Here is a 24,151-nt window from a genome sequence, read left to right as displayed (position 1 = left end):
CAAGAACCTTGGTGGGTAGAGTATTCTTGGTTGTAGGTTTTTCCCTTTCATCACTTTAAATATATTGTGCCACTCCTCTCTGGCCTGCAGAGTTTCTGTTGAATATTCAGCTGATAGTCTTATGTGGATTCCATTGTATGTTGTTTGTTGCTCTACCCTTGTTGCTTTTAATATTTTCCTTGTCTTTAATTTTTGTCAGTTTGATTACTATGTGTCTTAGCATGTTCCTCCTTGTGTTAATCCTGTATGGGACTGTGCACTTACTAGACTTGTTTCCCATGTTAGGGAAATTTTCAGCTGTTATCTCTTCATATGTTTTTCCCAGGACCCTTCTGTTTCTCTACTCCTTTTTGGACCCCTGTAATACAAATGTTGGTGTATTTGACTTGTCCCCAGTGTCTCTTAAACTGTCCTTATTTCTTTTCATTATTTTTTTTTCTTTATGCCATGACAGTGATTTCCACAACTCTGTCTTCCAGCTTGCTGGTCTGTTCTTCTGCCTTATGTATTTGGCTATTGATTCCTTCTATTATATTTTTCTTTTCAGGTATTGTATTCTTCAATTCTGTTTGTTGTTTTTTATATTTTCTAACTCTTTGTTAAAAACTTCTTATAACTTCTTGCTCTGTACCTCCATTCTTTTCTTGAGTTCTTTGATCATCTTTACAATCATTACTCTGAACTCTTTCTTGGGTAGATTGCCTATCTCCACTTCACTTAGTTGTTCTTCTGTGGTTTTATCTTGCTCCTTCATCTGGAACATATTCCTTTAATGTTTCATTTTGTTTAAATTTCTATTTTTGTTTTAAATGTGTGCAGTAGGTTGGTTACATTTCTTGACCTTGGAGGAGTGGCCCTCTGTAGGTATGTCCTATGTATGTCAGCAGTACACCCCCCTCTTGTCACCCGAGGGCCAGGGACCAGCTGGCCACAGGGTAGGTTCTGACCTGTGTTTATGAACTCTGTTTTGCACGCTGCTGTATCATAGTTTTCTTGCTTCTGTTGTCTGCCTCCTGGTGGGTGAGGCTGATCTGGAGGCTTGTGCAGGTTTCCTGGTGGGAGAGACTGGTACCTACCCACTGGTGGGTAGAGTTGGGTCTTGGCCCTCTTGTGGGCAGGGCTGTGTCAAGGGACGTGTCCAGAGGTGGCTGTGGGTTCAGGAAGTCTTTAGGCAGCCTGTCTGCTGATGGGTGTGGCTGTGTTCCGGCCCTGTTTGTTGTTTGGCCTGAGGCATCCCAGCACTGGAGCCTACAGGCTGTTGGGTGGGGCCAGGTCTTGGTGCTAATGCCCCAAGCAAGGGTCTTGCTCTCTGCCTCCAGCAAGAATTCATGTAGATGAACAGTCCCTGATATGCCTGCCACCAGATTTTATGACCCCAGAGAGAGCCATTGACAGCCCCATCTCCCCCGGAGACCCTCCAAGACTGCAGGTAGATCAAGCCCAGGCTCCTGTGAAGTCACTGCTTTTGCCCTGGTCTTGGTGTGCCCTCCAAGGCTGGAGTGTGTTTTTCCCAATCCTGTGGAGTTCCTGCAGTCAAGCCCCACTGGCCTTCAAAGCCAAATTATCTGGGGGCTCCTCCTCCTGATGCTGCACCCCAAGGTGGGGTAACCTGATGGGCTCATAGCTCTTGCTCCTGTGGGAGAACTTATGTGACATAATTATTCTCTAGTTTGTGAGTCACCCACCTGGGTGGTATGGGATTTGATTATATTGCAGGTGTGCCCCTCCTGCCATCTTGTTGTGGATTCTTCTTTATGTCTTTGGATGTAGAATATCTTTTTTTGGTAGGTTCCAGTCTTTTTTATCAATTGTAGTTCAGCAGTTAGTTGTGATGTTGGTGTGTTCATGAGAGGAGGTGAGCTCAAGATTCTTCTATTCTGCCATCTTCAAACATCAAACACTTTTTACTTTATCTTGGCAGAAGGAAAGTTTAGAGCAACTCTCCTGGAAAGGAGGAATCAACTACTAGATACTTTGGAAGACTGAGGTCTTCTTTTCACTTCAACTGGATGAGATTGGCTTCATCTCAGTGAATCCCTGCTTCAATATACACATAATTCAGCTTTAGCAATGGGTGTAGACACTTTATACAGCTTTCATAAGTCAACTAGGAAGGCCATACAATATACAGAATAAGTGACATAGAAATTTCCCTCTATCTTATCCAAAAACAACTTACAATAAGTCCCCTACATACAAATGAGTTCTGTTCCAAGAGTGCATTCGTAAGTCCAATTTGTTCATGAGTCCAACAAAGTTAACCTAGGTACCCAACTAACACAATCAGCTATATAGTACAGTACTATGATAGGTTTATAATACTTTTCACAAAACGGATACATAAAAAACAAACAAACACAAAAAATAAAGAAAGCATTTTTAATCTTACAGTATAGTATCTTGAAAAGTACAGTAATAGAGTGCAACAGCTGGCATTCAGGGGTTGGCATTGAGTGAAGAGCCAAGAAGAGTTACTGACTGGAGGTGGGAGAGGATGTGGGAGATGGTAGAGCTGAAGGATCATGAGCAATAGGAGATGGAGGGCAAGCTGCAATTTCGCTCATGCCTGACATTGATGGCACAGGTTCTGGCTCCTTGCTGGAACCAGATGTACATTCTCATCTTTGAAAGTTCACAATTTGAAGGTTCATGTGTAGGGGACTTAACTGTATTCATAAACCTGAAACTACCTGTCAAAACTGAACTAGAGATCAAATGTTCATTTTTCAGACCTTCCCAGCATGATGCTTATTCTACCTACATTGAGTCTTTTCTTTGTTTTAACTGCACTGTATTCTCCTAGCACCTTGCCCATATCCCTCTCAGAGAGCTGTCAGTACAAGCTATTTGTGGGTGTGTCTGCCTTTCCCAAGAGACAGTGAATTTTGAAGATGAATTATGATTATTCATCTTTGTGGCTCCAAGACATAATACAAGTTATTGAGTGGATAAGACTTTGATTTTTAAGATCTTGTAACTCCTTTATATTCAGAAATATGGAGACCAAATGAGGTGATGATTTTAAACTAGAAAAAAATGTGTTTTTTCACACTTTCTTTATTATTTTCCTTGGGAGAAAGGGTTTCCCCCCAGCACTGGTACACTTATTTGTTAACAGTATTTTCACATTCTGACATGGAAACTATGCACTAATGTTCAAAAAAAAAAAAAAAGAACCTCAAAACCCACAGTTATGTTTACATACAGTTTCTATTATAAAGAGGTTGAAGCTGTAAAAGATCCAGTTGGGACAGTGTTGTAAGATAATGTGTAATTGAAAACAGGTGGCAATCACACTTTGTTGCAGTCAATTTTATCAAATCCCCTTTAGCACTTTTTAGTTGGCTTCTGAGGAAAGATTTGTATCCCCAAGACTTATTCTTGTTCTGCATTTGATAATTTAACAAACTCATTGATTTATTGATCTACACATTTTGTAAATATTAACAATAACTAGCTGATAGTACCCAGTGAAAAGGTTGAGAAGTGGGAAAGATGTGAGAAAGAATAAAAGGAACAAAAAAATAATCTTTCCTTAGTAAATTCGAAATCTGATTTGAGAGGTAAAATTCAGAGCATTAATCCATTTAAATATTTATTGACTACCTATTAGGTACATAGAAATGAGAAGGCTCTATGAGATAAAATATTTGTATTTAAGGAGCTTACAGTGTGGTTGTGAAAAGATATGAAAAATGCAACTACTACAAGACGAACAAGCCCCACTAACGATAAGCTCATAGTAAGATTGTTTTGAAGAACTTGAGAAAAGATACACTATGAAGGGGAGTTAGCAGACACTATTCTCAAGGGAATTAGCCATCCTCAAATTGAAGACCAAAACAAATCTGAAAAAGACTGGAAAGTAAATATATTTAGAAAGATTAAAGAGGTAAACAAAAACATAAAAATAATAAAACATCAGGGCTGCTTGAAAAGTTTAAGCTGTCTTGAAGAAGAACCAAATTAAACCTCTGGATATAGCAAATGTAATCATAAAAAAATAAGTTCAATGGATAGGGTCAGTAGCAAATTAATGTCAAAATGGGAATCAGAGAACTGAAAAATGGAGCTCAGTAAACTGTCCAGAGTACACTACAAAGACTATGAGATATGTTAAGATATAAAGAATATAGAATAAAGAGGTAGAGTGAGGTATTTCTTTTTCTTTCTTTTTCTTCTTTTTTGTTTTGGCCATGCCACAGGGCTCGGCAGTGAAAGCATGCATTCCTAACCACTAGAATTCCCAGAATGAGGTATTTCAAAATGAAAAAATAAAGGGTATAGGGGAGAAAAAGTATTCTAAGAGACAGTGGCTGGGGAGTTTTCACAATTGAAGAAAGGCATGAACCCTCAAATTCAAAAACTGTAATGGGTACTCAGCAGCAAAAACAAAAAACTCCAGATATAAACAAACAAAAATACAAATCCACATGAGGATGCATTTAAATAAAAAAAAAAACACAACACCAAAAGTCCCCAAAAACCGGAAAACAAAATCCAGAGAGAAAGAGAGATTTCTTTTAGAAAGGAATACAATTAGGCTAACAATAGATTTCTCATTAACAATATTAACAATGGTCATTAGATGAGAATACAATAATATGTTTAAAGTTCTGAGGAAAAGCAAGCATCAATCTGGAATTCTAAACCACCTAAGCTGTCATTCAAAACTGAGACCCAAAATAAACGCATTTAGTTTTGTTTATGAGAAGGTTTTTTATAGACCGTCTGAAAAACTACTGATATGTCTTCATTCAGAATGAAATCAATAAAGAAGTAGAATGCAAAGAACCATCCCACGTAAAGAAATTTATAATCCAAAAAGAAATGAAACTGAGTTATTTATAGTGAGGTGGATGGACCTAGAGTCTGTCATACAGAGTGAAGTAAGTCAGAAAGAGAAAAACAAATACCATATGCTAACACATATATATGGAATTAAAAAAAAAAAGTTCTGAAGAACCTAGGGACAGGACAGGAATAAAGACACAGATGTAGAGACTGGACTTGAGGACACGGGGAGGGCGAAGGGTAAGCTGGGATGAAGTGAGAGAGAGGCATGGACATATATACACTACCAAAGGTAAAATAGATAGCTAGTGGGAAGCAGCTGCATAGCACAGGGAGACTAGCTCAGTGCTTTGTGACCACCTAGAGGGGTGGGATAGGGAGGGTGGGAGGGAGATGTAAGAGGGAAAAGATATGGGCATATATGTATATATATAGCTGATTCACTTTGTTATAAAGCAGAAACTAACACACCATTGTAAAGCAATTATACCCCAATAAAGATGTTAAAAAAAGAAGAAACTTATAATCCAAATAAACATTGTTAAGAATATAATAATGTCTAACCAGTGAGAGATTTTAAAAAATGGAACTAAAATACTAAATGTCAATAATATGAAGTTTGGGAGGAAGTGATTAAAATAAAACATTCCAAGAACCTTGTGTTGAATGGAAGAAGGTATGTGAAACAAAAGTAGATTATGTAATTCAAAACCAATAGGAAAAAAGGTACATGAAAGAAAATTGGATGAATCCAATAGAAATGCTGATTTAGCAGAAATAAAATATGTAACTCTAAAACATAGAGTGGAAAAAATGGAATGAAGAAAATTGGATGAAACCAATAGAAGTAATAAATGGAGAAAGACAAAAGTTAAATAGTTAAAATAGATGGTCAAAATAAGTCCAAAGAGATATAAGTGTAAACAATTAAACCTGTCTGATAATAAGCAGAGATGATCAGATTGAGTTAAAAAATAATCATAAAAGTCTTTGATTTGTAAAATTGGGCAGTTCCTTTAAAGAGGTTGATTGTAAATTCAAATCAAAAACAACCCTCAAACCTCAGGGCTCCCAGTTTGAGATAAAATGTGATATCATTTTACCAGGAAGAGTAATTTCCTCTTCTCCCTCAAAAATCATGTATTGATTTTAACATCAAAGGTAGATGACACACTTTTTCATGGATGATAGGATTATCTACAGAGAAAGCCACAAATAATTTGCAGATTAATTATTGTAAACATTAAGTGGTTAGGAAGTGATTAGAAGGTCAGTATTCAAATATCAACTTACATTTTTATACATATGCATAAACTGGAAGGGTAATAAGAAAAAGATACCATTTACAATAGCAAAAAGAAAGGAAAAAAAAAGAAACAAAAGTGAGATACCTAGGAGTAAATCTTATATGTTCAAGACCTGCATGAAAAAATTATAAGGGTTTCTTAAAAAAATACTGAAAAAGACCTAAGTAAATGGAGAGATACATTCTCTTAGTCTGTTTGGGCCACTATAAGAGAGTGGACTGTGTAGCTTATCCACAGACTAACTTATAAACAACAGAAATTTATTTCTCACATTTCTGGAAGCTGGGAGTCCAAGATCAAGGTGTCAGAATGATTGTGTTCTGGTGAGGATACTCTACCTGGTCGCATTCTCACTGTGTCCTCACATGGTGAAAGTGGCTAAGGATCTCTGTGGGGCCTTTTTTATAAGGCACTAATCCCATTTCTGAGGGTTCCAACCTTGTCAAAACAAACGCCCCACTTCCTAATACCATCACCTTTGGGGGTTATGATTTAAATGTATGAAATTGGGGGAAGGGGTACAAACTTTCAGAGCATAGAATATATCATGTTCATGAATGCAGACTCAATATCAGAAGGATGTTACTTCTTTCACCTTCAGTCTGTTAGGTAGAACCATATGGAATTGTCCTCTTTGTAGGTCAAAAACAGTTTAATGTCAATGTTAAAGGTTTAAACTAATATATAAGTGCAATTGTAATTCAAATACAAATAGGGATTTTTATAGGAATTTGACAAGTTGATTCTATAATTTATATGGAAGAGCAAAGGCCAAAGAATAGTCAAGACAATGCTGAAGAAATATAAAAAGGCAAGAGGACTTCCTCTATCAGGTGTCATAAGTTATTATCCAGTGACAGTAATTAGGATAGCACTGGCCCAGGAAGAGACAGTTAACCAACAGGATGGAATAGAGAGCTCCCAAAGAATCCTATGCCTGTATGGAACAGGTTTTATCACAGATCCCTGAGCAATGGTAGACTGTTTAATAAATGGTACTTGAACAACCCCCAAATGTGCTAATTAATAAGATCTCAAATCTGCGGACAGTACTAAGTTCTTCTAAAGCAAGAAGAAATGCTGATCTAAGGAAATTATAGAAGATCTTTCATGGCAATTGATGCAAAAGATGCAAATGAGTTTCAGTGTTTAGGATCTGCCCACTCCATGACACAGAAGCCATCCTTTAGTGTCCAAGTCTGGTCTAGGTCCATGTAAATTATTTATCCTTATTCCTGAACTCTCTTTTCTAGACTTCTTGTTTATGGGCTGCAGGCCCTAAGAAGGCAGAGATACATCCAGGTGGCAAGACACATGAAAAAGTTTTGATAGACTCTCAAGCAGTCAGTAGCCTCTGGTTAAACAAACTTAGTTCAGGATTCAGCTCAGAATATCCTGTGCCCATCACATGACAGCACATCCCTCTCCTTCAGCACATGAGTATGTGGAGGTTCACTTTTTTTTTTTTTTTTTGCGGTACGCAGGCCTGTCACTGTTGTGGCCTCTCCCATTGTGGAGCACAGGCTTCGGACGCGCAGGCTCAGCGACCATGGCTCACGGGCCCAGCCGCTCCGTGGCATGTGGGGTCTTCCCGGACTGGGGCATGAACCCGTGTCCCCCGCATCGGCAGGCAGACTCCCAACCACTGTGCCACCAGGGAAGCCCTGTGGAGGTTCACTTTTTTTAGTGAAAATCAGATGTTCTTTAAAAAGTGAACCTAGTGAAACAAATATCATAGTAAAGAATTCCAAAGGCAAATAAGATATTTTGTTATTATTCACTCTCTTGAAATAAATATTAAATGATAAAGTTGAGCTCATCAAACTGATCTCTGAAATCTTAAACCAGCTCATTAATAAAACTGCTCTTGCTGAGTAACATAGTAAAGAATCTGTAATCTATTTGGGTATCATAAAATGTTGTACAGTTATATTGAAGTATTACATTGTTGGCAATGTAAATGAATTATCTAAAAATAAATGATTTAAAACCATTTGACAAAAATTAAAATGCACACAGACGTCATTACCGTGGATCTTATGACTGCCAGTGAATAGCTTCAAGCAAGAAATGAAACTTTCCCATCCCTAAAAAGGAATCTGTACCAGTTACCCTACATGTAGTCCCTGAGGTATCCAAATATCTGGACTATGCATCAATAGTTTAGATTTGAAATTAGTGCTCAAAAAATTGTTACAATTGAGGTGATTAAAACTCAAACTAAATATAATCTTCCAACCAAACAACACATTGTGAAGCATGCAGCAGAATTAAGATTTCAAACATACCACAAATCCCAGAAGTTTACATCCCTCAAATAAATGCATTCCACTCAAAAGCAAACAAAATAGCTTTTCAACATAAGTCCTTTGAGTTTCAAAAAACCCCACCAAAGCCAAGTAAGTACTTCATCATGCAAATCAACTACTTTCAGGGAGATGGCCAGTCAGCAGCATGCATGGATGATACTGAGAAAAGCAGAGATTGTTTTCATCTTCTCAGCAGGACAGATTCCTCATGCCACAGATTAAATGACTCCCTTTTTCCATACATCTTGAAAAGGGACATTTTAAAGATTTTTAAAAAGATGTTTTAAATGAAGCAGGTTTCAAATAAATTCCTTTTCCCATGGCCTCTGAGTTAACATTAAAAAGAGCAGTTGTGGTAAAGTGGATATAGGCACACAACGTTGGTGACCACCAATTATTTATTCAATCATTTGGAAAAAATTTGGAGCCCTAGTAATGGGTATAAAGGGTTATGTTCATCAGTGTGGCCAAAGACTGACACTATTGAGTGCATTACTAATACATCCAATTATTGAAAAATATTAATCTCTGTTCAGTTCCTAGAATAGAAGGTTGACTGGGGTTGAAACTGTGACTGATTCTCAAGAGAACAGAGCTAAATGGAGGCCCAAATATGCCTTTAAGGGTCTGTGTGAGAGGGGAGTGCCATATTTAGTATGTACATCATGGATAAAGGCTGAATATGGGCATGAACAATGGATATCATGATAGTGGAGAAGAAATGGGGTAGATAACTCCATATTTGGGGCATTTTTAGCCCTTGAAAAATTTAGGGCAGAGAATTAAGGAGGAGAGTGAAAAGAATATTAATAATATACTGTATGTTTGTATGTAGTCTAATTTAAAATTTTTTGAGTTTTTTCTAAATTCTTAGAGTTAGGACTAAGTTTTCTTAAGTGTGACCCTACTCCAGAACTTGATTACCATGGTTTCCAAGTACATAAGGCATTTGTTCTCTTGTGAAGGGAAACCTAGCAGGTCAGTGTAACTCACTGTACAGGTCTTAGAGAAGGCATTATAAGACATGGCTCCAACTCAGCCACGCAGGAGAGGGCCATACCCCAATTATTACACAGATATGGTGATTGTTTGATTTGGAGATCATTCACAACCATTTGACACCATAAAATGAGGAAGTCTTTTAGAGGCTTAGAGAAAACTGGCAAAGTTATCAAGAAGTTATTACACCATGCTTCACCTTAGCCTAGAAAAATGTTGGGAGGAAAAAAACCTTAGGCTTAAAGGAAGGGACATGACTACCCTCATAACCAGCGAAGTCATGACACTGAATATCAACCTATATTGCTTGGGTGCACAACCTGGCTCAGGAGCCTTCCTGGAAGGAAAGGGTTAGGCTCTTTCTTGAAGTAAACCGAGGCAAGGCCAGAAAATAAACTTTTGGCTACACTTTGATCCTTTATCTACAATTATACCCAGTCTTCCGGCCTTTACTCCAATCACGCTGATATACTTGCTTGTCCTCTACTCTCACAAGTTCTAATTGTTGCTCAGAAATTTGCCTTGTCCTAATAGGCAAACACTAAAGCGAAAGGTTTTCTTTTTATAAATTTATTTATTTATTTTTGGCTGCATTGGGTCTTTGTTACTGCGCACGGGCTTTCTCTAGTTGCGGTGAGCAGGGGCTACTCTTCGTTGTGGTGTGCGGTCTTCTCATTGTGGTGGCTTCTCTTGTTGCGCAGCACAGGCTCTAGGCACGCAGGCTTCGGTAGTTGTGGCATGCAGACCCTAGAGCACAGGCTCAGTAGTTGTGGTGCACGGGCTTAGTTGCTCCGCTGCATGTGAGATCTTCCCTGACCAGGGCTCGAACCCATGTCCCCTGCATTGGTAGGCGGATTCTTAACCACTGCACCACCAGGGAAATCCCAAAGGTTTTCTTTTTATTTTGATCTTGCTGTCTATCTTTAACTGATTAATGATTTGTAAAATAATGATATTATGTACTGAAAGATTTTTAAATGCGCCCTTCAAATCTTTAGAAAAATATTAATTTTTAGTGTAGATTTTAATGTCAATACATTTATTAGTATGTATTGCAAGACTTTGTTAGCTAAATCATTTAATTAAGTGGAGCATCCCACTTCTTAACCATATCATATAGTAGAGTGCTCATTGTCATTTTCATTTGTATTCTAAAAAATTTATTATACTAGAAACAAAATTGTGAGTATCTAGAGAGCCATTCTTGGTCAGGAGCTACAGTGGATGATGATGACGTCAACACTGGGTATTAAAAAAACAGATGCAGTCATGAAGTTAAAGTTGCCTGAGTCCAATGTAGTAGTCTCTGTTTCTTTTTGGATTTAGAGTAGGTTTTCCTGCTTGAGGATGAGGTAAAGGAGAATAAAATAGGATTTGAGGTTTCTGTAGCAAGAGATTTTCACTAGAATACCAACTCCTGTCCAGGTGGGAGAGAACCCCTGAAAGGAAAGCTTCTCTATTTTTGGATGGAAAATGCACTTTGAAGCAAAAACTCATCTCACTAATTGAATCTTAGCTTATTTTTTTTCTAGTGTGTTTTGCTACACTAGAACATTTATTTAAAGCCTCATGAGAATGGAAATGGGAATTATGGAAGGCAGATTTATTTGCAGTTTGTAGAGTCATCAGAATTCTTTTTAATGCTCTAGTTGTCAGGCTGGAGGCCAGATCTTTGAATTCTAACTGAATCCATTTGAGTCTGTAAACTTATGAATCTTTTGTATTTGATGATTAGAATACCTAAGAATTCTAAATCATTTATTAGTTTTCGTTGTAAAATATAAATTCTTTATCATATTGATTATGTCTTTTGCTTGTTTGATTACAAAAACAATTTGATTCTACTTTTATTTACTGAAGAATAGCTTAATGAAAAAGAACACAGCAATGGTGACTTTACCCATAGGGGCAAAATTATTTGATAAAATAAATCTGCTAATCTTTGAGTAAGAAGAACGTTGAAGAACATTCCTGAACTTGCATTTTTGATTTGGTTTTAGAGATCATCATTTCTTAGAGTAAATTCTTGATCAAGTAAATAATTGATCAAGGGATGAAAATTGAATGAGGAAAACAGATGGGCTGAAAAAGATTACCTATAATGAGATGCTACTGTTATCTTCAGTTTTTTTCTATGAACAAAGGCAATTGATGCCCATTAACAGTTACCCCTTAGTACTCAATTTTTTTTATTAGACTGTCATAAATATAGAAAGGTTCTATCACAGTCCTCAGCTGGGGTTTTGAGACTAGGATTTGATAACTAGTGGTTAAGGAAGAGTTGAAGGGATAGCTTACCAGTAGTTTGCCTGCTAAAGGAAAAATGAATTAAGCAGTTAGCTTTGCACACAGTAGGTGCTCAGTAGATGGTAACCAGATGAATGAATGAGTCAAAAACAATATTGGTTTATTTTAGTGACTATCTTGATATTTTAGGTTTTTTTCTGGTTCAGCAGATTTGGAAACTGTTCAAGTGGTTTGTTCATACCTCTTTCTTTCCATTCGAACCAACAAGTTTAAACACTATTTTCAACATATTACTTCCCTGATAAAAATATTCAATGAATGTATTGACCTCAGGATAAAATAAAACTTACTAGCCTTCAAAGCAAAGATCACCAAAATCTGGCTTCACCCAATTTATTCAGTCAAGTTTATCACTAATAATAAATTCACTCTTTGTTGTACCCCTCACTGTTTCCTAAACAAAACAACAAAAAACTTCTCATTTCGAAGTCTGAATGTTTTGGGTTATACTCACCAACATTTTTCCCTATCAAACTTCTACAAACTCTTCAAGTAAACATTTAAAAATTTTTGAGATGTCTCTCTTCATAATAAGACTCTGTAAAGGTTCATGACACTCTGAGAGTGTCATGACCCAGAACAGAGCTCTTGCTATCCCTCTGAAAACCACTTGACTTCCCACTACAGCTGTCTGAGCATCACCCTTCCAGCCTTTTGATAAAAACATCTCTTTTGAGTCTCATGCCATCGGACTGTACCATTCTCCTCCCTTTCCTTCTTACTGATGTCATTTGCAGATTTCTTAATCTTTTCCCTTCACTCACTGAAGTCTTTGATAATTTTGGGACAGCTTTCACAATTGTCTTCTCCACCTCATCTACTATCAGAGTTGAACGTTTCAGTGTACTTGTAGAAAACAGTCAGCTTTTAAAATTCTAGCTTTCTGTTTCTCCAGTTAATTTTATCTCCTCTTTGGAGCCATCCATTCCCGTAGCTGCACCATGAATTTTTATCAATAGTTGGATATTTGAGAATTGTAATTTCACATATCTCACCCTGACCAAAATCTCTTATTTGCTAAGCTTCCTTTCACCCTTACTACCACTATAACTGCTCTTAGAACACTCTAGTCTCTAAAATTCTCCCATTTTTTCCCATCACCTAACATTCTCCAGGGCACTTTACCTTTCACTCAGCCTTACTTCATGGAGAGAATAGCATATGACCTATTTTCCCACTAAGTACCTGATTCCCTTGTATCCCTGTCCTTCCACCATAACAGGAGCATTTAGTAACTCAATCCAAAATCAGAACCACAATCCTGTTTCTTGAGACCTCTACGTGGATGTTTGAAGGTTAGTAGTTTAAGTCATACATCCATGCAGTTTGGTCCTGCTCAATTCTATGAACTTAGCACCATGTGTAATTTTTTCCTATAGCTTTGGTTAGCTTTCTTTCTCAGGCCCTACTAGATTTGCCAAATGGAATCATACAATATGTAGTCTTTTGTGAGTGGCTTGCTTTCAGTTAGCATAATGTTTTCAAGGTTCTTCTATACGATACCATGTATCAATGCTTCATTCCTTTTCATTGCTGAGTAAGGAAATATATTGCCAGATAAGGAAATGGTGAAATTTTGGGGTTATATTATAACTCTATGTTTAACATTTTGAGGACCACTCAAACTGTTTTCTAAAGTGGCTACACCACTTTACAATCCCATCAGGAATGTATGAGGGTACCAATTTGTTCACATTAACACCAACAGTTGTTATTGTCTGTCTTTTTGATTATAGTCTTCTTAAATGGGTATGTCAAGTGGAATACAATTGTGATTTTTGTTTGCATTTCCGAAATGATGAATGATGTTGGGCACCATTTCATGTGAGTTTTCTTTTTTGCCATTAATAAATCTTGAAAAAATGTCTATTCAGCTCCTTTGCCCATTTTAAAATTGGGTTGTTTATATTTTTATTTGTTAACTGTAGAAATACTCTACCTATTCTGGGTACAAGTCCTTCATCCAGTATATGATTTGCAAGTATCTTATGCCATCTATGAGTGGTCATTTTACTTTCTTGATGGAGTTTACTGAAGCACAAAATGTTTAATTTTTTTTTTTTTTTTTTTTTGCGGTACATGGGCCTCTCACTGTTATGGCCTCTCCCATTGCAGAGCACAGGCTCCAGACGTGCAGGCTCAGCAGCCATGGCTCACGGGCCTAGCCACTCTGTGGCATGTGGGATCTTCCCAGACTGGGGCACAAACCCGTGTCCCCTGCATCGGCAGGCGGACTGTCAACCACTGCGCCACCAGGGAAGCCCTGTTTAATTTTTTTAAATCTGATTTTTTTGTTTGTTTCTTGTGCTTTTGATGTCATATCTAAGAAACTATTGATTAACTCAGGGTCACAAACATTTACTCCTTTGTTTTATTCTAAGAGCTTTATGCTTTTAGCTCTTACATTTAGGTCTATGATATATTGTGAGTTAATTTGTGTGACTGAGTGAGGTAAGGGTCCAAGTTCATTCTTTTCCATGTGGTTATTCAGTTATCCAAAAGCCATTTGTTGAAAATACTATTCTTATCCCATTGAATTGTCTTGGCACCTTGTTGAAAACAGACTGATGATATAAGGTTTAGTTCTGGACTCTCAACTTATTCCATTTATCTATATGTTTATTATATTAGTTTCCTATTGTTGCTGTAACAAATTATCACAAACTTAATGACTTAAAATAACACAAACTAAAAATCTTACAGTTCTGGGGGACAGAAAATTGAAATGGTCTCACTGGGCTAAAACCTACTTGTTTGCAGGGCGGTGTTCTTTCTGGAGACTCTAGGAGAGCTTTGCCTTTTCTAGCTTCTAGGTACTGCATGTATTCCTTCACTTTGGCCTTCTTCCACCTTCAAAGCAGTAATTGGATTACTCTGACCTCCACTTCTATCACTGCATCTTCTCTCTTACTCTTCTCTCCTCTTTTCACATATAAGGACTCTGTGATTTCACTGGGCCCACTCTAATAATCCAGGATACTCTCCTCATCACAAGATTCTTTTTTTTTTTTTTTTTTTTTTTTTTTGCGGTACGCGGGCCTCTCACTGTTGTGGTGTCTCCTGTTGTGGAGCACAGGCTCCGGATGTGCAGGCTCAGTGGCCATGGCTCACCGGCCCAGCTGCTCCGCGGCATGTGGGATCTTCCCGGGCCAGGGCATGAACCCGTGTCCCCTGCATCAGCAGGTGGACTCTCAACCACTGCACCACCAGGGAAGCCCATCACAAGATTCTTAATCACATCTGTAAATTTTCTTTTTTTGGGACGGAGGGAAGTATAGTTGATTTACAATACTATATTAGTTTCAGTTGTAAAATATAGTGATTCAGTATTTTTATAGATTATACTCCTCATAAAGTTATTTAAAATGTTGGCTATATTCCCTGTGTTATACATTATATCCTTGGGTGGGAATGTAAACTGGTAGAACTACTATGGAAAATATCATGGAGTTTCTTCAAAAAATTAAAAATAGAACTGCCATATGATCCAGCAATTCCATTCTTGAGTATCTGAAGAAAATAAAAACACTAATTTGAAAAGTAAGTTTTGAAATGACCAAGTGTAAGTCCTTTAACTTTGTTCTTTCTCAAGATTGTTTCGGCCATTCTGAGTCCCTTGAATTTCCATGTGTATTTTAGGATCACCTTGTTAATTGCTCAGAAAACCTAGCTGGTATTTTGATACAGATTGCGTTGAATCTAAGATCTTAACAATATTAAGTCTTCTGATCCATGAACATGGGATATTTCTTCATTTATTTAGATTTCCTTTAATTTCCTTCAATGATGTATATACTTTTCAGTGGACTAGACTTGAACTTCTTTGTTAAAATTATTTCTAAGTGCTTTATCTTTTTGAGGCTATGATAAATAAATTTGTTTTCTCAGCTTCTTTTTGGGATTGTTCATTAATAGTATATATAAATGCAACTGATGTTTGTATATTGATTTTATATCCCATGAGTTTGTGTATCTTGTTGATTAGTTAACCCCTTTCTGTGGGTTTCATAGGATTTTGAAAAATATATAAGATCACATTATCTGCAAATTGAAATACTTTTATTTCTTTCATGCCAATCTGGATACCTTTTATTTCTTTTCCTTGCTCGTTTGACTTGGCTAGATCCTTCTTTCCAGTGTTGAACAGAAAGGGTAAGAGTGGACATCCTATCTTTTTCTTGATATTAGAAGGAGAGGATTCAGCATTCATCATTAACTATGATGTTAGCTCTGGGTTTTTTCATAGATGTCTTATCAGGCTGAAGAAGTTCTATTCTCTATTCTCATCTATTCCTAGTTTGTTGAATGTTTCTATTATGAAAACATTTGTCACGTGCTTTTCTTCATCTATTGAGATGATCATGTGGTTTTGTCCTTTATTCTATTAATATGGTATTGATTTTCAGAAAATAACCTTGCATTTCTAGGATAAATCCCACTTGATCATGCTGTATAATCCTTTTTGTATATTGCTAGATTTAGTTTGCTAGTATATTGTTGAGGATTTTTGCTTCTACTTTTATGAGACATATTTGCCTGTAACTTTCTTTTCTTGTGATGTCTTTGCTTCCTTTTCTTATCAAGTTAATACTGGCCTCATTGAATGAGTTAGGAAGTATTCCTTCTTGTGTATTTTGTAGAGAGTTTGTAAAGGATTTGTATTAATTATTCTTTAAATGCTTGGTAAAATTAAAAAGTAAAACAATCTGGGCCTAGCCTTTTATGGTATGATGTTTTAAAATTAATGATTCAATCTTTTTATTTGTAATAGATATACTCAAATTTTCTATTTCTTTTTGAGTCAGGTTTGGTAGTTGTGTGTCTTTTCAGAAATTTGTTTATTTGTTATCTCATTTTATGGCATAGAGTCCATTCCAAGACCTTTAAAATTACATTTAATTTTACATTTTACATATTGAAGTATAAATTACATATATGAAGTGCTCATGTGCTGAAGGTAAATATTATTCTGATTTATGTCACAATAACTTAGTTTCCATTCTCAGGAAATGACTAATCTGCTTTCCATTACTATGAATTAGTTTGATATTCTAGAATTTCATATAAATGGAATCATAAAGTATGTACTCTACTTTTTCTGACTTCTTTCCCTCAGCATAACTATTTTGAGATTAATTTATGTTGTTACATGTAAAAGTAGTTTATTCTTTTTATTGCTGAGTAGTATTCCATTGAATAGATATACCACAAACATTCTCTCTTCCTTTGCAAAACTCTTCCTTTGTAATCACTGAATTCTCTTTCCCTCCTTCCCTGATTTTTTGGGCACTGGGTTCCATCTTAGTCTCTTTTATCTTTTCCTTGCCTGAGCTTCCATCTCCCTCACTCTAATCTTTTAGCTTATATATATATATTTTAAACATCTTTATTGGAGTATAATTGCTTTGCAATGTTGTGTTAGTTTCTGCTGTATAACAAAATGAATCAGCTATATGTATACATATATCACCATATCCCCTCCCTCCTGCATCTCCCTCACACCCTCCCTATCCCACCCCTCTAGGTGGTCACAAAGCACCAAGCTGATCTCCCTATGCTATGCAGCTGCTTCCCACTAACGATCTATTTTACATTTGGTAGTGTGAATATATGTCAATGCTACTCTCTCACTTCATACCAGCTTACCCTTTCCCCTCACCGTGTCCTCAAGTCCATTCTCTACATCTCTGTTTTTATTACAGTCCTGGCCCTAGGTTCATCAGAACTGATTGTTTTTTGTTTTCTGAATTCCATATATATGTATTAGCATACGGTATTTGCTTTTCTCTTTCTGACTTACTTCACTCTGTATGACAGACCCTAGGTCCATCCTCCTCACTACAAATAATTCAATTTCATTTCTTTTTATGGCTGAGTAATATTCCATTGTATATATGTGCTACATCTTCTTTATCCATTCCTCTCTTGATGGATACTTAGGTTGCTTCCATGTCCTGGCTATTGTAAATAGTGCTGCAATGAACACTGGGTTTCATGACTCTTTTTGAAATATGGTTTTCCTAGGGTATATGCCCAGTAGTGGGATTGCTGGGTCACATGGTAGTTCTATTTTTAGTTTTTTAAGGAACCTCCATACTGTTCTCCATAGTGGCTGTATCAATTTACATTCCCACCAACAGTGCAAGAGGGTTCCCTTTTCTCCACACCCTCTCCAGCATTTATTGTTTGTAGATTTTTTGATGCTGGCCATTCTGACTGGTGTGAGGTGATACCTCATTGTAGTTTTGCATTTCTCTAATGATAAGTGATGTTGAGCATCCTTTCATGTGTTTGTTGGCAGTCTGTATATCTTCTTTGGAGAATGTCTTTTTAGTTCTTCTGCCCATTTTTGGATTGGGTTGTTTGTTTTTTGATATTGAGCTGCATGAGCTACCTGGAAATTTGAGACTAATCCTTTGTCCATTGCTTCAATTGCAAATATTTTCTCCAATTCTGAGGGTGGTCTTTTTGTCTTGTTTATGGTTTCATTTGCTGTGCAAAAGCTTTGAAGCGTCATTAGGTCCCATTTGTTTATTTTTGTTTTTATTTCCATTACTCTAGGAGGTGGGTCAAAAAGGATCTTTCTGTGATTTATGTCATAGAGTGTTCTGCCTGTGTTTTCCTCTAAGAGTTTTATAGTGTCTGGCTTTACATTTAGGTCTTTATTCCATTTTGAGTTTATTTTTGTATATGATGTTAGGGAGTGTTCTAATTTCATTCTTTTACATGTAGCTGTCCAGTTTTCCCAGCACCATTTATTGAAGAGGCTGTCTTTTCTCCACTGTATATTCTTGCCTCCTTTATCAAAGATAAGGTGACCATATGTGTTTGGGGTTATCTTTGGGCTTTCTATCCTGTTCCATTGATCTATATGTCTGTTTTTCTGCCAGTACCATACTGTCTTGATTACTGTAGCTTTGAGGTATAGTCTGAAGTCCGGGAGCCTGATTCCTCCGGCTCCATTTTTCTTTCTCAAGATTGCTTTGGCTATTCAGGGTCTTTTGTGTTTCCATACAAATTGTGAAATTTTTTGTTGTAGTTCTGTGAAAAATGCTGTTGGTAGTTTGATAGGGATTGCTTTGAATCTGTAGATTGCTTTGGGTAGTATAGTCATTTTCACAATGTTGATTCTTCCAATCCAAGTACATAGTATATCTCTCCATCCATTTGCATCATCTTTAAATTCTTTCGTCAGTGTCATAGTTTTCATCATACAGGTTTTTTGTCTCATTAGGTAGGTTTATTACTAGGTATTATATTCTTTTTGTTGCAGTGATGAATGGGAGTGTTTCCTTTATTTCTCTTTCAGATTTTTCATCATTAGTGTATAGGAATGCAAGAGATTTCTGTGCATTAATTTTGTATCCTGCTACTCTACCAAATTCATTGATTAGCTCTAGTAGTCTTCTGGTAGCATCTTTGGGATTCTCTATGTATAGTATCATGTCATCTGCAAACAGTGACAGTTTTACTTCATCTTTTCTGATTTGGATTCCTTTTATTTCTTTTTCTTCTTTGAGTGCTGTGGATAAAACTTCCTAAACTATGTTGTGTAATAGCGGTGAGAGACAAGCAACCTTGTCTTGTTCATAATCTTAGAGGAAATGTTTTTAATTTTACACCATGGAGAATGATGTTGGCTGTCTGTTTTGTCATATATGGCCTTATTATGTTGAGGTATGTTTTCCTCTTAGAGCTTTATACTGTCTGCCCTTACATTTAGGATTCTTCAATATATGCAAATCAATCAATGTAATAAACCATATTAACAAATTGAAGGAGAAAAACCATATGATCATCTCAGTAGATGTAGAAAAAGCTTTCAACAAAATTCAACACCCATTTATGGTAAAACTCTCCAGAAACTAGGCATAGAGGGAACTTACCTCAACATAATAAAGGTCATATGTGACAAACCCACAGCCAACATTGTTTACAATGGTGAAAAACGGAAACCATTTCCTGTAAGATCAGGAACAAGACAAGGTTGTCCACTCTCAACACTGTTATTCAACATAGTTTTGGAAGTTTTAGCCACAGGAATCAGGGAAGAAAAAGAAGTAAAAGGAATCCAAATTGGAAATGAACAAGTAAAGCTCTCACTGTTTGCAGTTTCTCAGTGGTGAAAACATGAAACCATTTCCTCTAAGGTCAGGAACAAGACAAGTTTGTCCACTCTCACCACTATTATTCAACGTAGTCTTGGAAGTTTTACCCACAGCAATCAGAGAAGAAAAAGAAATAAAAGAAATCCAAATCAGAAAAGAAGAAGTAAAGCTGTCACTGTATGCAGATGACATAATACTATACATAGAGAATCCTAAACAGAATCCTACCAGAAAACTACTAGAGCTAATCAGTGAATTTGGTACAGTAGCAGGATACAAAATTAATGCACAGAAATCTCTTGCATTCCTATACCCTAATGATGAAAATCTGAAAGAGAAATTAAGGAAACATTCCCTTTTACCATTGTGACAAAAAGAATAAAATACCTAGGAATAAACCTACCTAAGGAGACAAAAGACCTGTATGCAAAAAACTGTAAGGCACTGATGGAAGAAATTAAAGATGATGAAAACAGATGCAGAGATATACCATGTTCTTGGATTGGAAGAATCAATACTGTGAAAATGAGTATACTGCTCAAGGCCATCTAGGGATTCAGTGCAATCCCTATCAAACTACCAACAGCATTTTCCACAGAACTAGAACAAAAATTTTACAATTTGTATGGAAACACAAAAGACCCTGAATAGCCAAAGCAATCTTGAGAAAGAAAAATGGAGCTGGAGGAATCAGGCTCCCGGACTTCAGACTATACTACAAAGCTACAGTAATCAAGACAGTATGGTACTGGCAGAAAAACAGACAGATGGATCAATGGAACAGGATAGAAAGCCCAGAGATAAACCCACTCACGTATAGACACCTTATTTTTGATAAAGGAGCAAGAAGATACAGTGGAGAAAAAACAGCCTCTTCAATAAATGGTGCTGGGAACACTGGAACGGTACATGTAAAAGAATGAAATTAGAACACTCCCTGACACCATACACAAAATAAACTGAAAATGGATTATCATATGGTTTTTATCCTTTAGTTTGTTAATATGGTGTATCACATCAATTGATTTGTGTGTATTGAAGAATGCTTGCATTCCTGGGATAAACCCCACTTGATCATGGTGTATGATCTTTGTAAAGTGGTGTTGGATTCTGTTTGGTGGTATTTTGTTGAGGATTTTTGCATCTATGTTCATCAGTTATATTGGTCTATAGTTTTTTTTTTTTTTACAACGTCTTTGTCTGGTTTTTGTATCATGGTGATGGTGGCCTCGTAGAATGAGTTTGGGAGTGTTCCTCCTTCTGCTGTATTTTGGAAGAGTTTGAGAAGGATAGATGTTAGCTCTTCTCTAAGTTTTTGATAGAATTCACCTGTGAAACCGTCTGGTCCTGGGCTTTTGTTTGTTGGAAGATTTTTAATCACAGTCTCAATTTCAGTGCTTGTGACTGGTTTGTTTATATTTTCTCTTTCTTCCTGGTTCAGTCTTGGAAGTTTGTGCTTTTCTAAGAGTTTGTCCATTTCTTCCAGGTTGTTCATTTTATTGGCATATAGTTACTTGTAGTAAACTCTCATGATCCTTTGTATTTCTGCAGTGTCAGTTGTTGCTTCTCCTTTTTCATTGCTTATTCTGTTAATTTGAGTCTTCACCCTTTTATTCTTGATGAATCTGGCTAATGGTTTATCAATTTTGTTTATCTTCTCAAAGAACCAGCTTTTAATTTTATTGATGTTTGTTACTGTTTCCTTCATTTCTTTTTCATTTGTTTCTGATCTGATCTTTATGATTTCTTTCCTTCTGCTGACTTTGGTGGTTTTTTTTTTTTGTTCTTTGTTCTCTAATTGCTTTAGCTGTAAGGTTAAGTTGTTTATTTGAGATGTTTCTTGTTTCTTGAGGTAGGATTTATTCCTATAAACTTCCTTCTTAGAACTGCTTTTGCTGCATCCCATAGGTTTTGGGCTGTCGTGTTTTCATTGTCATTTGTTTCTAGGTAATTTTTGATTTCCTGTTTGATTTCTTCAGTGATCTGTTGGTTATTTAGTAGTGTATTGTTTAGCCTCCATGTGTTTATATTTTTTACAGTTTTTTTTCCTGTAATTGATAATATAGTCTCATAGTGTAGTGGTTGGAAAAGGTACTTGATACAATTTCATTTTTCTTAAATTTACCAAGGCTTGATTTGTGACCCAAGATATGATCTGTCCTGGAGAATGTTCTATAAGCACTTGAGAAGAAAGTGTATTCTATTGTTTTTGGATGGAATGGCCTATAAATATCAATTAAGTCCAACTTGTTTAATGTGTCATTTAAAAGTTATGTTTCCTTATGTATTTTCATTTTGGATGATCTGTCCATTGGCGGAAGTGGGGTTTTAAAGTCCACTACTATTATTGTGTTACTGTTGATTTCCCCTTTTATGGCTGTTTGTATTTGCCTTATGTATTGAGGTGCTCCTATGTTGTGTGCATAAATATTTACAATTGTTATATCTTCTTGGATTGATCCCTTGTTCATTATGTAGTGTCCTTCTTTGTCTCTTGTAATAGTCTTTATTTTAAAGTCTATTTTGTCTAATATGAGAAATTGTTCTCCAGCTTTCTTTTAATTTCTGTTTGCATGGAATATCTTTTGCCATCCCCTCACTTTCAGTCTGTATGTGTCACTAGGTCTGAAGTGGGTCTTTTGTAGATGGCATATATATATATATGTCTTGTTTTTGTATCCATTCAGCCAGTCTTTGTCTTTTCATGAGAGCATTTAATCCATTTACATTTAAGGTAATTATTGATATGTATGTTCCTATTACCATTTTGTTAATTGTTTTGGGTTTGTTATGGTAGGTCTTTTCCTTCTCTTGTGTTTTCTGCCTAGAGAAGTTCCTTTAGCATTTGTTGTAAAGCTGGTTTGGTGATGCTGAACTCTCTTAACTTTTGCTTCTCTGTAAAGGTTTTAATTTTTCCGTTGAATCTGAATGAGATCCTTGCTGGGTAGAGTAATAGTGGATGTAGGTTTTTCCCTTTCATCACTTTAAATATGTCCTGCCACTCCCTTCTGCCTTGCAGAGGTTCTGCTGATAGATTAGCTGTTAACTTTTTGGGGGTTCCCTTGTATGTTATTTGTTGCTTTTCCCTTGCTGCTTTTAATATTTTTTCTTTGTATTTAGTTTTGATAATTTGATTAATATGTGTCTTGGCATGTTTCTCCTTGGATTTATCCTGTGTGTGACTCTCTGTGCTTCCTGGAGTTGATTGACTATTTCCTTTCCCATATTAGGGAAAATTTCAAGTATAATCTTTTCAAGTATTTTCTCAGTCCCTTTCTTTTTCTCTTCTTCTTCTAGGGCCCATATAATTCGAGTGTTGGTGCATTTAATGTTGTCCCAGAGGTCTCTGAGACTGTCATTTCATTGTTTATTCTTTCTTCTGCTCTGTGATAATTATTACCATTATTTTATCTTCCAGGTCACTTATCTGTTCTGCCTCAGTTATTGTGCTATTGATTCCTTCTAGAGAATTTTTAATTTCGTTTATTGTGTTCATCATTGTTTGTTTGCTGTTTAGTTCTTCTTGGTTCTTATTCAACGTTTCTCGTATTTTCTCCATTCTATTTCCAAGATTTTGGGTCATCTTTACTATCATTATTCTGAATTCTTTTTCCGGTAACCTGCCTATTTCCTCTTCATTTGTTAGGTCTTGTGGGTTTTTGCCTTGTTCCTTCATCTGCTGTGTATTTCTCTGTTTTCTCATTTTGCTTAACTTACTGTGTTCGGGGTCTCCTTTTTGCAGGCTGCAGGTTTGTAGTTCCTGTTGTTTTTGGTGTCTGTCCCCAGTGGCTAAAGTTGCTTCAGTGTGTTGTGTAGGCTTCCCCGTGGAGGGGACTGGTGCCTGTTTTCTGGTGGGTGGGCCTGGATCTTGTTTTTCTGGTGGGAGGACTGCGCCCAGTGGTGTATTTTGGGTTGTTTGTGAACTTAGTATGATTTTAGGCAGCCTCTCTGCTAATGGGTGTGCTTGTGTTCCTTCTTCCTAGTTGACTGGCATGGGGCATCCAGCACTAGAGTTTGCTGGTCGTTGGGTGGAGCTGCATCTTAGCGCTGAGATAGAGATCGCTGGGAGATCTCTCACCAATTGATATTACGTGGGGCTGAGAGGTCACTTGTGGTTCAGTGTCGTAAACTCGGCTCTCCCACCTCAGAGGCTCAGGCCTGACACCAGGCTGGAGCACCAAGACCCTGTCAGCCACACGACGGCCAGACCAAGTGCAACCAAAGTTGTGATACTTATTTCCCTTGTAGGAGTCCACATGGTATTAAGAGGCACCGTGGGAAGAGTATATTAGTAGCTACCATGTCTTGGGTCCTGTGGATTACTTTT

This window comes from Mesoplodon bidens (genome assembly GCF_964165515.1).
Source record: "Mesoplodon bidens genome assembly, chromosome: 1".
In the NCBI taxonomy this organism is placed as follows: domain Eukaryota; kingdom Metazoa; phylum Chordata; class Mammalia; order Artiodactyla; family Ziphiidae; genus Mesoplodon; species Mesoplodon bidens.
This window is presented reverse-complemented; position numbering follows the sequence as displayed.